The 14,721-nt window shown below is 51.9% G+C and overlaps 1 pseudogene; it reads left to right on the top strand.

Annotated features, from left to right (window-relative positions):
• LOC115835571 overlaps positions 1–4,553 on the top strand; it is a 7,347-nt pseudogene extending 2,794 nt beyond the window's left edge.
• Positions 4,554–14,721: the final 10,168 nt, after the last annotated feature.

Genomic DNA, 14,721 nt, shown 5'->3' with positions numbered 1-14,721 from the left:
CCATAGCCTCAGGATCCCCATCAGCAAAAGAGGGAGGGGTGTCCGTTGTCAGCCACCCACAGTGCTCTCTATGTGAAAGTGGCTTGGAAATTGGCTACCATCGGGTGCAAGGAATCATTAGCAGTGAGGCCAAGTTTGGGAATCCTGAGAGGAGCTGTGCATCAAGAGGAGGGTTTTTTTTGGAGGGGGGTGGGGGGTGGGGAATCCAGAGGCCCTTATTGTCTGCTTCATTTCTCAGCTGAGCCCCAGTCCCCGGCACCCCCAGCAGGGACCTCTGAGTTGGAGCAGCTACAAGATGAGGCCAAACAGCTGAGGAAGGAAGTGGAGGTACTGGAGGGAAAGCTCCAATCCCAGGTGGAAAACAACCAGGCCTTGAGTCTCCTGAGCGAGGAACAAAAGCAGAGGCTCCGAGAGCAGGAGGAGCGGATGCTGTGGGAGCGGCAGAGATTGTGTGAGACAAACAAGAAGCTTCAGGAGCAGCAGGAGATGCTACAGGAGCAGGGTGACAGGCTGCAAAAGCAGGAGCAGAGGCTGCGAAAGCAGGAGGGGTGGCTGCAAAAGGAGGAGGAGAGGCTGCAAAAGGAGGAGGAGAGGCTGCGAAAGGCGGAGGGGAGGCTGCAAAAGGAGGAGGGGAGGCTGCGAAAGGAGGAGGGAGGCTGCAAAAGGAGGAGCGGACGCTGCGAAAGGAGGAGGGACGCTGCGAAAGGAGGAGGAGAGGCTGCGAAAGGAGGAGGAGAGGCTGCGAAAGGAGGAGGAGGCTGCGAAAGGAGGGGAGGCTGCGAAAGGAGGAGGAGAGGCTGCGAAAGGAGGAGGGGAGGCTGCGAAAGGAGGAAGAGAGGCTCATGCACTCCCAGAACCACAGGCTCGACAAGCAGCTGGCCGAGCCACAGCGCGGCTTCGAGGATCTGGTGGGTTGCCCCACCTGGGGAGCCTGCCCTCATCCCTATCCCTCCAGGCCTTTGTTTCCCCACCTGTAAAATGGGGCAGTGTAGCCCTCACATGAAATGGTACTTCTAAAGGCACCTGTGAGCCAGAGCTCATCAGGCCCTCCTCTGATGGCTGTGGGGGAGAGGGGATGATTTTTCTAACCTGCCTCCACCCTTCCCGGTGACATGGGAGGCAGACACCAAGTTCAGGGGTCCCCAGCTGCAGCGGATGGCCACTGATTGCTTCTCTCTGTGCAGAACAACGAGAAGAGCGCACTGCAATTTGAGCAGGAAGCAAAGGAGTTGCAGGAGAAGCCAGGCGAGGTGAAGAAGATGGTAACCTCTGCCCCATCCAAGAAGGGCTGGGAGGCGGGCACCAGCCTCGGGAGGGGAGGTGCCAGGCCAAAGGCAGCTCCAGCTGGGGGGCAGGTGACCCCAGCACCCTCCAGGGCAGCCCTATGAATGTTTCTTGCTTCCTGCCCTGTGACTTTTAGAGGTGGGTAGCCCTGGGCTCCTCCCAGATGTGGACATCATCATCCCAGCTAGAGGCATGGATTCCCCCAATCATAGGGGAAGAGATGGTGGTATAAGAGGCTCCTTATGCCGGGCACGGTGGCTCGTGCCTGTAATCCCAGCACTTTGGGAGGCTGAGGCGGGAGAATCACTTGAGGTCAAGGGTTTGAGACCAGCCTGACCAACATGGCGAAACCTCGTCTCTACTAAAATTAAAACAAACAAAAAAAAATTAGCCAGGCATGGTGGCACATGCCTATAATCCCAGCTACTCAGGAGGCTGAGGCATGAGAATCGCTTGAGCCTGGGAGGTGGAGGTTGCAGTGAGCTGGGATTGCACCACTGCACTCCAGCCTGGGCCACAGAGTGACACTGTCTCAAAACAAAACAAAACAAAAAAGGCTCCTTAGATTCAAACTGGATTCCAGCCTCGGTTCCACTGGTCACCATTCAACTACTGTTCAACTCTTAGTCTCTGTTTCTGTAACTTCAAAAGGAAGTTAGCATTTTCCTTGCAGAGGCGCTGAGGATTGAATGAGAGAATACATGGAAAGCATTAGGCATGTAGCACACTTAGCAGATGGTGGTTGGCTCCCTCTGCTTTTCCACCAGTCTGTGGCCTACAGTTTAAACGGTGGGAAGAAGGATGTGAGATTTGAGGCTGGGGAAGGAGGCATGGGGTTCTAGGCAAGGGAGGAAGTCTCTTAGGCCTGGAGCAGGTGACAGAGCCCCACAGTGCCCTGGCTACCCTATTAATGGGCCCAGAATCTGGAAGCCAGCCACCATGTGCCCTCATGCCCAGGGCCTTCCTGCAGGTGGAGCTGAAGAGCCAAGAGTCTCAGAGTCTGCAGCAGCAGTGAGACCAGTACCTGGGTCACCTGCAGCAGTAGGTGGCCACCTATCAGCAGCTGACCTCTGAGAAGGAGGCGCTGCACAGGCAGTTACTGCTGCACACCCAGCTCATGGACCAGCTGCAGCAGCAGGAAGCTTGGGGCAAAGCGGTGGCTGAGATGGCCCGCCAAAAGTTGCAGGGGACCCAGGGGAGGGAGTTGCTGAGGACGGGCCCCCGAGGGGGATGACGTGGCAACCTCCGTGCCTTCTCATTCTGTTTCCTGCCCCCTTAGGAGCGCCTAGAAGCTGCCAGCCAGCGGAACCAGCAGCTGGAGACCCAGTTGAGCCTCATGGCTCTCCCTGGAGAAGGTACAGGAGACCACTCAGATGAAGAGGAGAGAGCCCCAGGAGGAAGGGGGCACTGTTAGCAGCATAGGATTGAGGAGTTGGAAGAGACCTTTAGAACAGCTGGTCATTATGCCAACTGGGTGTCTGCACTAAGTTCAGCATCAACATGGTGACCTCCTGGGAGCAGGGGGCCACCAGGTTGCCTAAGGATGAATGAACTGGCCCAGATCACAAAGGGAACAGGTCAGGACTCCCGCACTGACAAGTAGTGGGACTGTGCCTGGGCAATGTAGCAAGATCTTGGTTTCTTAAAATGAAAAATAAAGAACAGCAGCTCATTCCCCTTTGGGGAGGGTCTGGCTCAGGGTTACACAGTAAGGGTGGGGACAGTGGTGGGCTCACAGTACCACCTGAGTTGTCTGAGGACCCCTCTGGCCACTTCCCCACAGGAGATAGAGAAGACCTGGACGGTGAGGAGGAGGAGGCGCCTCGGCCCACGCCAAACATCCCAGAGGACCTGGAGAGCCGGGAGACCACGGTGAGCCTGACTTTCCCTGCTCCTACTTTGCTGCCTTCCTCTGTGGTCCCTCCCAGACCCCCTTATGCTCTTGGTTTTCCCGCCTTCTAATTGCTCTGGACCCTCACCCCTTCTGGGAGCCAGTGGTCAGACGCCATTTCACCTGTAACCAACAGGTGCACTCTCTGAGGCCCCAAGGGAAGGGGCTGTGCTTCACCTCCCTGCCCCATTTGTTCTGTGTATGCCCCTACAAGAATACTCACCCCTTGCCTTCAAGTGGCATTTTTCAACTCCGCTGGAGCCAGTTCCCAGGAGGAGCAGGCACGGCTATGTGGGCAGCGGAAGGTGCGAAGGCTGTGCTGCCTGCACCTGGCTCATCTGGTGGCCTCGGCCTGGAAGGAGCCAGAGGCAGAGGCCCCGGCCCCAGGGACTGGGGGTGAGTTTGTGTGTGGGGAGAGCTACTGGGTCCTGAAGGAGGCCATGGAGAAGGTGAAGGTGAGTGAGTCCTGGCATGGGCTTAGAAAAGTGGGGGTGGGGCAGGACAGGTCACTCCCGAGATGTGACCCCATTATTTCGGCTCCAGAGCAGCTTTATGGACCCCCCGAAGGAGAAGGCGGATGGGAAGGAGCAGGTGGAGAAACTAGAGCTTGGAGTCATCCAGCCCTCTGGAGCGACAGATGGCATGAGTGAGCGGGAGGCCAGGGCATGGCAGGGGGAGCCGCAGGGCCATTGGAGGGGCCCCAGTGTCTGAGCTGTGTCCTCTCTCAGGAGAGTACATCACCATACATGAGAGCCAGGGGGCAGTGCCAAACACGCGCACCAGGAGATGGAGGATGCCATCATTCTGGCCCAGAATGAGGAGGAAATGAAGGTAGGGTGTGCAACATCTTTGTGGGGGTGGGGGTTGGCATGGGCGCTGGTGCCGGCTCCGGAGTGGCAGCTGAGCACCCCTCCGTTCAGGCGAATCTACTGGAGCTGTAGGAGCTGATGTTGCCACTTGTAGGCGACCACAACGAGGGGCATGACAAATTCCTCACCGCTGCCCAGAACCCTCTTAATGAGCCCGCTCCAGGGGCCCCAGCCCCCCAGGAACTTGGGGCTGCCAATGAGCAGAGTGCTGAGTAGAGCCCTCAGGTGGGGTGGGCAGGCAGGAGCAGGGGAGGCTGGCACTGTGCTCAGACCCCCGCCTCCCTCTCTCTGAAGATTTTTATGAGGTGAGCCTGGACATCAGCATGGAGCCTGCACCAGGAGTGGCCAGGGAGTGTTCTCCCCATGACAACCCCACTGCACAGAAGATCACGCAGCTGCTTCCTGTAATGCAGGACACCCAGAAGCACCCAGGCTTGCCCAGCAAACCCTGCATGCCATTCTTTTACCGAGCAGCCAAGAACAGGGAGATAAACATCATCATCATCTAAGAGCTGGTCAAGAAATTTAAAAACAACAACAAAAAGTGATGGGGTTAATCTCCCACACAATTCATTTACTCCATTTGAATGTTAGAGCCACTCATGTTTTTTTGTGTTTCTAATTTACAGTTTAAATTTATTTGTAAAAAGTTAAGGGAGAGTGGGTCTTTCCCTGATGTTCACTCTGGCATCCTTTAGCATTTTTCTTTTTTGAGAATTGTAGGTCATTAGTACACATATCGAGTTTGCCCTTAGGTGGTGGGAGTTCAAACACACAAAGACCCACTATCTGCACAAAACTATTCTTGCTGGTTTGGAATAGGCTGCCATGCTTTTTTAATGTTAGTGCAGCATGTATATTCATTACAGAATTCAGATAAAATGTGCTTATGTTCTGCTGTTATGTTTGATTGAATCCTAACCACAGTGAGCTCTTCATTAGCTGAATATGTGGTTTGCCCTCAAGTGAGCACTGTTTATTACTTTGTAATATGCCACTGTGAGTACTGACCTTTAGAGTTGTTTAAAGGCTGAGAACTGGAAACAGCCTTTCTCCTATTTTCTGTGTATTGGGGATGGGAGTAATAACATTTTGGGGAGCTTTTTAAATCTCACAGAAGAGGAAAGTGGCCTGCTCTGGCAGGTGTGTGCAGGATAGAGTGTTTCATGTGTTCTGGTGCCAAGAATGAGCGCTGTACTATGGTAGTTCCCTTAGGATTTGTATGGGCTCTGGGCTCTTGAAGATATTGCATCATGAGCTGCAGCGGTTGTACCCTTTCTCGATGACCTAAAAAGGGATTATTTCTGAGGAATGAAAGGCTCCCATCATTGACTGTGGATGTGGAAAACCTTTTCTAGCTTAGAGCATTTATATCTACATTTTAAAGTCAGAGTTCATGTTACCTGTTTTAGTCACATGAATTTATGTCCCAGTACACAAAAGAGCACTGGTTGGCATTCTTCTTAATGTATTTAGTAAAGATCCTAAGAAATCCTTTAAGAGCTTAAATGTCCCTGGAAGAGGCATACAGGCTCTAGTCAAGAATGAATTCGAGTGAAGGAAAGCTGTGTGACACTTGGCCTTCCTCTATGTTCATGGAGCTTCTTTGAGGCTAGAAGATTGGTTTTTACCATCTAGACCTCTCTGGCTAATACTTATTCTTCAACCACATTGGTTACTCTGACATAGGAATTTACTTCTTTTCTTTGAATGGAAAACACTTTAAAAATAATAACAACCATTATTATAAACCAACATATGTGACAGTACTTAGTTGAAACAAAAAGGAGTTTTAGTAGACAGTATTATACTATATATGAAAATCAAGGTGAAGTTTATGCAACTTAAAATGTTTACAAGCCGCAGTGCAATCTACTGTTTGTGAAAGTCAAAGTATTATGAGGAAAAGTGTCTAAACAATCACAGTTATATTTCCTCACAGAGTTCTTCACAAAGTGAAATACATTTTTATACCTCTCGGTTTCAGTTAGAGACATATTTTGTGCCATATTTATGTTAATGTGCTTATACATGATGAGTTATTTCATACATTGCCTAAATCATAACTTTATGATGCTTGGGAAAGAATCAACAGCTAAAACTTCCTGAAGTTCTAATGTCTGTGTTCCAAAATACGTCACATTGTTAGGATGCAGGGAGAGATGTATGTGCACTCTCTGGGATGGGATTTCTAGTTACTAGACCATCTCCATTTTTAGCATTTGACAACCTCATGATACTTTTATAAATATGACATTAATAGGAGAGCAATAATACGATTTTACAGATGAAATAACAGATTTGCCTTTATTCACTGAAAGAGTGAATAAATTGGGTTATTGTGACTTCAACCAACTCTTCCAAATTGCGTGAATTTATCAATGTATTAGATAAACCCAGTTTCGGAATGATAAAGAAAAACTGTTAGACCAAATAATGTGGCTAATTAGCAGTGGTACAATTTCTAGCCTGAGGGTTTAAAATGGACTTAAGGTCCTGTTCTTGCCTTCTATTTTGTGAACTTGCCACTTTTGCATTATTTGAGTTCACTTGAAAGACAGTTACTTTAAGTCCATTTTAAACCCTTGGGCTAGAAATTGTACCACTGTTAATGAGCCACCTTATTTGGTCTAACAGTTTTTCTTTATAATTCTGAAACTGGGTTTACCTAATACATTCATAAATTATTTCAAAGGAATTTTTATAGTTCAAATCACTTCACTTTTACCCTGATAAAGATAAATGACTAGGAATGACCTTCAGATAGCGTTTAGCATCTGTAACCAATCTGACAATAATGTGTTCATCAGGTACCTATGGATTAAATCACGCACTGGCATATTTAAGCTGGATGTCAATCTGGAAAATAAATGTACTATGTTAACTGAAATACCACCCTTTGTGTAGGTATTTTGTCCTGTGTTTCAGAAAAAGCTACAAAGAATGGAAATCCTGTGACAATAACTTAAGTCTTTCTTCAAAGCTCATGCGGTCCTTTGCAATACCTCATTCAGCCAAGTATTTGTTCTCTTCCTCATTCAGTATAAGGCAGCTTTCAATTTGCTTAGAAGGCAACATTAGAAGGTTAGAGTTCATCAGAAATATAGAATTTTAAAATGTGAGTTCAACGGAATAAAGTTGAATTTCTGTAGGAAGTAAAGAATCAAAATACCTATTTAAAGATTGCAATATATGGTCATTATTTTTAAAGTATCTGATTAAACCTGATAGGTTTTCCAGAAATGAAAAAAATCAGTTCTAAAACCAAAGCTGATTTTTAGAAAATGTGAAAATGTAACTCAGCCCTATCCATAATACTTTCTCTAAAACTTTATCTTACAGTCACTTTAAAATAACTATTCAAAAATGTTACTGCTATATTAATGTTTTGAAATAAGTTAAAACATTTCAAAATATGAATACTGTAGTTTTAAACAAAGAAACTGAAGGAAAAGTAGAGAGATGCCAATTCCAGTCCAAACCTTTATTTGCCAAGTTTTCTTAGAATGACTTTTACCAATTTATGAATTCCTGTAAACAGAATGTATAATGGAAATACTGACTTTTGTCTAAAGTGGCATTATTGACTGCTACTGTGCTGCTACTGTAATGTAATAAATTGTTGCAAAGTGCTGTTTTTGCCTTAAAATTTTATGTGTCTTGAAAACTATAGTATTAAAAGTATTGAGACTGTGCAAATGCTGGGCACACTTGGCATGAGATAATCGGTTTTTTTTTTTTTGAGACGGAGTCTCACTTTTTCACCCAGGCTGGAGTGCAGTGGCTCAATCTCGGCTCACTGCAAGCTCCACCTCCCAGGTTCACGCCATTCTCCTGCCTCAGCCTCTCCGAGTAGCTGGGACTACAGGCGCCCGCCACCATGCCCGGCTAATTTTTTGTATTTTTTTTTTAGTAGAGACGAGGTTTCACCGTGGTCTCGATCTCCTGACCTCGTGATCCACCCCCCTCAGCCTCCCAAAGTGCTGGGATTACAAGCGTGAGCCACCGCGCCCGGCCGAGATAATCGGTTTTATTTTTACAAAATTGTAACTATGCAAGTGTGTTTATTAAAGGAACATAAACTAAAAAGAAGTTATGGGAATTTAAAAAAGTTGTGGGATGAAAAAGTTATGGGATAAAAAATGCTGTGGAAAAGCTGTGGCAAAAGAAGTTGTGAAAAAAAGTAGAAAAATGTTTTATGAAAAGTATTTTAAAAAGTTATGACAAGGAAGTTATGGGATTTTTTTTAAGTCATGTGATAAAAATAAAACCAGGCCTCTGTCAGCATAAGCCTGGAGAAGTGGGACCGGAGTCTTCGCTCCCACCATGTACCAACCACCCCTTTCCAGTCACCCCTTTACCATTAGGGTAGCAAGACAAGACCCCTGTCTAATGGAGGGAGACAAACAGACCCTTTGCCACCTGACCAGGGCTGAGTCCTTACATTTCTGGATAATGATGTTTGTTATTGAAGAGCCAGAGGCTGGTGGAGTTGGTTTGTTTGGAAGAGGCCTGATGGCCTCCCTACTCTCACCAAAGCAACTTTTCCCTCAGGGGTCTCCCATCTTATTCAGAGAGGCAGCCGAGGCAGGACAGTGGGGCTAACTGTAGAGCAGGTGAGGGCTCGGGCTGCTGGGGTGGCCCCCGTTCCCCAGTGTACATATAGTATTTGTGTAACATTTTGTATATTCCAGGGGGTAGGGCCACCCCTTGTATTATACGTAGTGGAGGCTGGAGCTGGCGTATGAGGAGGAGGTTCTAATCATTATTTATGGCTGGGAAACTTACCTATTGATAGCACAGGACAGAGGAAGGAGGCGGGGATGGGGTCCTGGCTGCCTTGGTGATGCAACTCCTGTTTATTTTGTTTTTCATTTTGGAGTAAATGGATTTAGCCATACTGCTCAGCCTGGTGGGTTCCCGTTTCCCTCACTGGGTCCTGGAGTTTGTGCCACTGAATGAAGGCCCCAGAGTGAGATGTCCAGCTGGGCTGTTGGGGACCTTCCAGGCCTGTTACCTGTATGCTGCCTGGTGACACCTGGTGGATTTCACAGGGACTGCCATGGCGCCTATGGGGCACAGTCCAGCCCTGACAGCCAACAGGCTCAGAAGCCTGATCTAGTGGTGGCCGGGAAGGCAGATACCAGCACCCAAGGACACTGACTTCCATCCACCCCAGGCGTCTTCCGTTCTGTCCCCTTGCCTCCCTCTCCTGTCTGCACTCGGTGGCCTGTTCTGTCTGTCCCTCCGGAGCACCTGGTGGCCTGTTGAGTCTGTCCCTCTAGAGTGCCAGCTGTCCTGCAGCCTCCCTCCAGGCTGAGTTCATGGCCCTGCTCCCTAGTGGCCACAGCCAGCTTCATAGGATAAGAGCCAGCTAAGCTCCAGGGACTTTCCAGGAAAAGTGTCCCTTGGAAAGGCTGTGGCCTTTACACCGCTCCCAAAAGCACCCTAGAAATGGCTTGGCCTTTTCCCTCCCCTGAGCTCCACAGAGAACACAGCCAGCAGAGGACACATTCCCCATCATCCAGAAATGGGTTTGATTCTCAGCCGAGGGACTCCAGGACTGGTAGAGACTCTCAGGCCACACAGCTGCCTGTGCAGCACCCCCATGCTTGGTGGGGGGTGGGAGGGATGGCGAAGGCTGGCTGTCCACAGGCCGGGCATGACAGGGAGGCTCACTGGAGGTGGCGCACTTTGGAGGGGCAGTGTCAGGGGAGACCTTCCTCTTGTTGGGCCACAAGATTCCACAAGGACAGCACGGTGACTGATTCCCAGTGCCACAGGCGAGGCGGTCGGCCATGTGTAGGTGTATATATACGTATGAGTATTTATAGATATTTATAGAACAGGGCAGGGCATACCACAGAAGGGGCCCAAGTTTTCAGCAACGGTCACACCTGGATGTGTCAGCTCACCACTACGACAGACTAAGTCACAGATGAAGGGGGCTGGCTTTGGGTCTGGGGAGCCACTGTGAAGTCACAGGACACCTGCCCAGGCAGGCTTGGAAAGGGAGGCCTCTGAGAAGAGGAGGATCTGTTTAGAGGTCAGAGTGGGGCTGGGGCTCTCAGGACGGGACGGACTTGCCTAACCCAATCAGCTGGCAGTTGGAGAGAAGCAGAGAGAAAATAGGAGAGAGAAAAGCAAGCAGAGAGCTGGTGAGGTAAGCGCAGAGCACAGGCGGGCATGCTGCAGCAGCTGTGGGAGGGCCAGGGCAGGGAGGGTGCACGTGCGTGCGGGTGTAGCAAAGATTCCTGGAAAAGGAGGGCTGGAAGGGAAAGGGGAGGAGGAAGGAGGGAGGAGCCAGAGCTTCACAGGTAGTGCCTGGGGGCTGGGGCGGCCCTCCCCAGGCCACACACGCTGGCCTCTCCCACAGCACCCAGGTAGTGCACCCACAGTTCAGACCAATGCTCAGCCGCCTTGGGCTTCTCTCTTCTCTGGTCACCCTCTCTTTCAACCCACTGGCCCAGGGCCACCTCTTGCTTGGGGAGCCCCACCCAACAGCCACCTGGCCTGATAAGGAACACTGCTTGAACCAAAATGGTAAAGCTATAAGGGATGGATGGCTGGAGTGAGCACCAGAGGCCCCTCTGAGTGGTCAGAAAGTCCAAGGTCCTCTGAAGGGACCCTGGGGAAGGCAGGGAGGGCAGGTAGCCAGATGCCACTGGCCATAGACTTATAAGCTAAGAGGGGAGCCTCAGTTGGTTGTGGGGTGGGGGGGCTGCGGGTTTCATAGCTGAGGCTGGGTCCTTCCTGCTGGGAAAAGCAGAAGAGGGAGAGTCCATGGCAGGAGAGGCAGGTGGGCTCGCTAGGCAGATGTCAGCTGGGCCAGCAGGCACTGTGGTCCCCTTGGGTGAATAGCACAGGTGACCCCTAGGAGCAGCAGGCCAAGGTGCATGAGCCTGTTGGCCGGTGGTAGTGCTTCACTGGGGGCCAGGGACCCTGCCTTCGGTCACACACTAGCGGCTATGATGGTACCTCAGAGGAAGGGAAGGGGGCTGTGTGTCCCTGCCTGGCCTGTGAAGTGTGTTGTGGGATGACCGTGTGTATGGGAGTCTCAGGGTTTTATCCCAGATCACCACTAGATTGCCAACAGATAAAGGAGGTGGGACCCGGACTATCACCCCTGCTCTGCAGTGGATTTGGCTCTCAGCAATCCCAGGCTGGGAGCTGGATACTGGCAGCATGACTCAGACTGCACGACAGGCACAGCGTTCCTAGACCTCTGGCCGCCTCAGAGTCCAGCCCCACACACAACCCCCTCCAAGATCCCAGCCCCTACACCATAAACCACAAGCTCTCTGCCCTCTCTGACAGCTCCAGAGAGCACCCATGTCTGCCAGCTTGGGCATGGAGCCTGTTCCAAGAGCCCCCAGGCTCAGCCATGGAGGCCTTGGGCAGTGGCACTGAGTCCCATGGCTTGCAGGGAAGGGAGATGAGAGAGCCAGCAGCATGAGGACAGAAAGAGGAAAGAGCAAATCTGCAGCTCCAGAAGGGAGGGGCAGGAAGCCTGGATCTGAAGTCCCTGGTGTGCCCCCATGTGGAGCTGGTGCAGCGGGGCGGGAACACCATTCGTGCAGCAGGCGGTGAGGCATGTACCTACCATGGCTGATGCTCCTCAGGGGCCACTGATAGTGATTCTGAAAGACGGCACCAAATCAACATGGCAGCTCACATGTATGGGTGGTGCAGGCCTGTGGTTGGGGGACACACACACACGCACATGCCGGGGTGTGCACACACATGCTGTGAGGCCCCACAGCCAGCATGCACATGCTAACACACATGCCCACAACACGCATACGCCTCCTTCCCTGCCACCTCCCGGTGCCCAGCACCCTCACTGGCTGGCATGTGCAGCACAGATCTGGGGCATGCAGCCACTCAGCACACTGAAGCACACACGTGGGCAGAGTCACAACATGGAAGCTCACCCACACACAGAGGCATTTGCACCAGCTCCCTGCACACTCGTGCCTGGCGTGCTCAGAGGACCACCCGTGTTGCTCATGGAGACAGGGCTTGCTCGCTAATGTCCAGCTGTCATTTCTCCACCTAAGAGCCTTCCATGGCTCCCTACTACCTACAGCACTGAGCCCCAACAAGTCATACTCTTTGGACTTTGAAGTTCTCCCCCCTACGCCCCACCCTCCCCACAGAGCTCTTCCTCATTCCGTCTCTGTTCCCTGCTTTGGCCAGTGGCTGTCCTCAACGCGGCCCACACTACACCTCTGCCCACACTGCCCACACTGCTGCTCTGTACCCAGATACCCTCCAATTCCTCGCCACATAATTCTATCTCAGTCATGCCCCGGACTGCGTTGAAGCCAGGCTGCCTTGAAGCTCTCCCAGACTGCTCTCTTCCCCAAGGCAGGGTCATGATTTGCCAAATGTTTCGCATGTGTTAGCAAGACTGGAGTCGGAGCAGGCATCGAACATTACATCCCACATGTCACACCTCACCATAAACCTGGGTGCCAAACACCCTGGAGTCTGAACTGACATTGGCAGTTAGCAAAGTGCTCCTATGGCCGCATCTGCAGTTAACACAGCATCCCTATGGCCACTGTCTCCCTTGATCCCCACGGCCACCCTAGGAGAAAGCAGAAAGTCATCATCTGATAGAAAGGATGCTGAGGCTCTGGAAGGGAAAGGGACTTGCCTAAAGCCCCAGGGTGAAGCAGCATCTCTGGACTCCCAGTCCAGTGCCCTTGCCCAATGCTAGGCTGCTTGCCTCTACCCATTTCTGTGGATCATCAGCACATCATAGGGCAAGCCCCAATCCCTGCCTCATTTTGGTTTATGGGCGCTGGACCCACAGCCCTACCCTACAGTCATTTGGAGACAAAAACAGATGCTATTGTTCTTAGAGAACGTGGCCAGTGGATACGGCACACTGGGAATCAGAGTGAATGTCCTTGAAAGAGGCCATGGGTCAACAAGGCCAAGCCAGAGGATGCAGAATGCTTTTCCTTAGAAATCTTTAGGAGTGAAGCAGGCTTCAGACACTCCCATCCCTGCCCCTGCAGCCACCCCTACCACATTGGTTTAGACCAGGTAGGGTGGTAGGGGGGTGGAGAAAAAATCAGATTGCCAATGGCCCCCAGGCTCCTTTCCCAGCTGCTTCTGTCCTAGCCCAGGCCTGGTGCCATTCTTACACTCACACTCGTGTGCAAGCCCACACACACATCACACACCTCGATGGTCACACAGTCACAGCCTGGCCTCTGTTCCTGTGGTCCAGTGGCCAGACACCCCCTGGGATGGCTCAAAGGAGTCAGGACTTGGAAGTGGGGACATCAGGGTAGCTGAAGGAAATCCACACACCCAGAGCATCTCGGAGTTCAGACTCTCTGACCTGAGGTAGGCTCCCCAGGGGCTGGGATAGGAGTTGGATGGAATGGAAGATGGGGGACAGCGAGAAGAAGAAAGGAGGAGGAATGCAACGTGTGGGGCGGCCGCCAAGAGTGAAAACAGAGGGAAGCACCATGCAAGTGCTGGAAAGAAGGGGGCAGGTGGGATGAGCCCCACAGCCCCCTCCGCAGAAATGACCACCTCCGGGACTCAGCGCTCAAGTGGCTCCGCCAGCCCTCAGCCACATGTGGCTCTGGCATCCATGGTCCCAGTGCCTTGGATGGAGACAGCCAGTTCTGGTGGCCAGGTCCCATGCTCTGGAATCCAGCCCCATGTCAGGGGGACACCTGACCCCTTCCCTGCCCAGTTCAGTGTTGTGGGACAGGGCTGCTGTCAAAACAATACCCAGTCCTGCCCTCCTCCCCGAGTGGGCCAGGAGCCCACGTAGCCTCTTCCCCACTTTCCTGGGTGGCACTGCCAGCCTGGCCCCCTGGTGCCCATTCAATCTAGTCCTTCATATTGCTGGGGCACGGGAAGCTCTGAGTAACGTGGGACTATAGAGTGCAAGAGGGTTGCTGATGGCCTGGTCCCGTGCCCTCCCCATTCCTGGGCATTCTTGACAAAGGCTCCCAGCAACTGAGGGTACGCAGCAGCTGTAGACACCAGCCTGACAAATATCTCATTGTGGGGAGGGGACCATAGCAGGAGTGGGGCTCCAGGGAAATACAGAACCCGGGACTGGGAGGTGTTGATGTGAGAAGCCCAAGAAACTTTATTCCACCTGTCAAAGCCACCTCCTTCCAGGTGCCCAAAGGCTCCCCATCTGAGCCACTTGCTGGGCGGGGACTTTGGCTTTGCACTTGCTGAATACCATCTGCACCTCTCAGGAGGGAGAGTGACAGGCTCAGGAGGTCCCTGCCCAAGCAAGGGAGCTTGGAAAGGGGGCTAGGGGTGGGCTCTGCCATTTTCAAGGGCTGGCAGGGGGACCCCTCTGGAGGTACTTGGGGCAGTATCACGTGCCGTGACTCCTGAGTGACAGAGTCAGCTCTGCACCCGCAAGAACGCCCCCTACCCAGAACTCACTGTCATGTGCTGGGTCCAGATGCCCACGCAGCCTCCTGGTGGGAGCATCAGGTACGCCACCTACCCAGGACGGCCCACGGAAGAGTCTGCCCTGCTCTGCCTTGCTATGGAACAACTCCTGTTCTGCCTTCGGGGAGAGGTGTTCATTTAAGCGATGACTGGGCTGGCCCCCATGGCACAGTTATCACAGAGAGTCCGCTGCTACCCATAGCTGAGAGCTCTAGTTCTTCCTGGTGGTCT

The sequence above is a fragment of the Nomascus leucogenys genome, chromosome 6 (assembly GCF_006542625.1).
Source record: "Nomascus leucogenys isolate Asia chromosome 6, Asia_NLE_v1, whole genome shotgun sequence".
NCBI classification, from domain to species: Eukaryota; Metazoa; Chordata; class Mammalia; order Primates; family Hylobatidae; genus Nomascus; species Nomascus leucogenys.
Note: the sequence above shows the minus strand (reverse complement) of the source record. Positions and strands in the feature narration are given on the sequence as shown.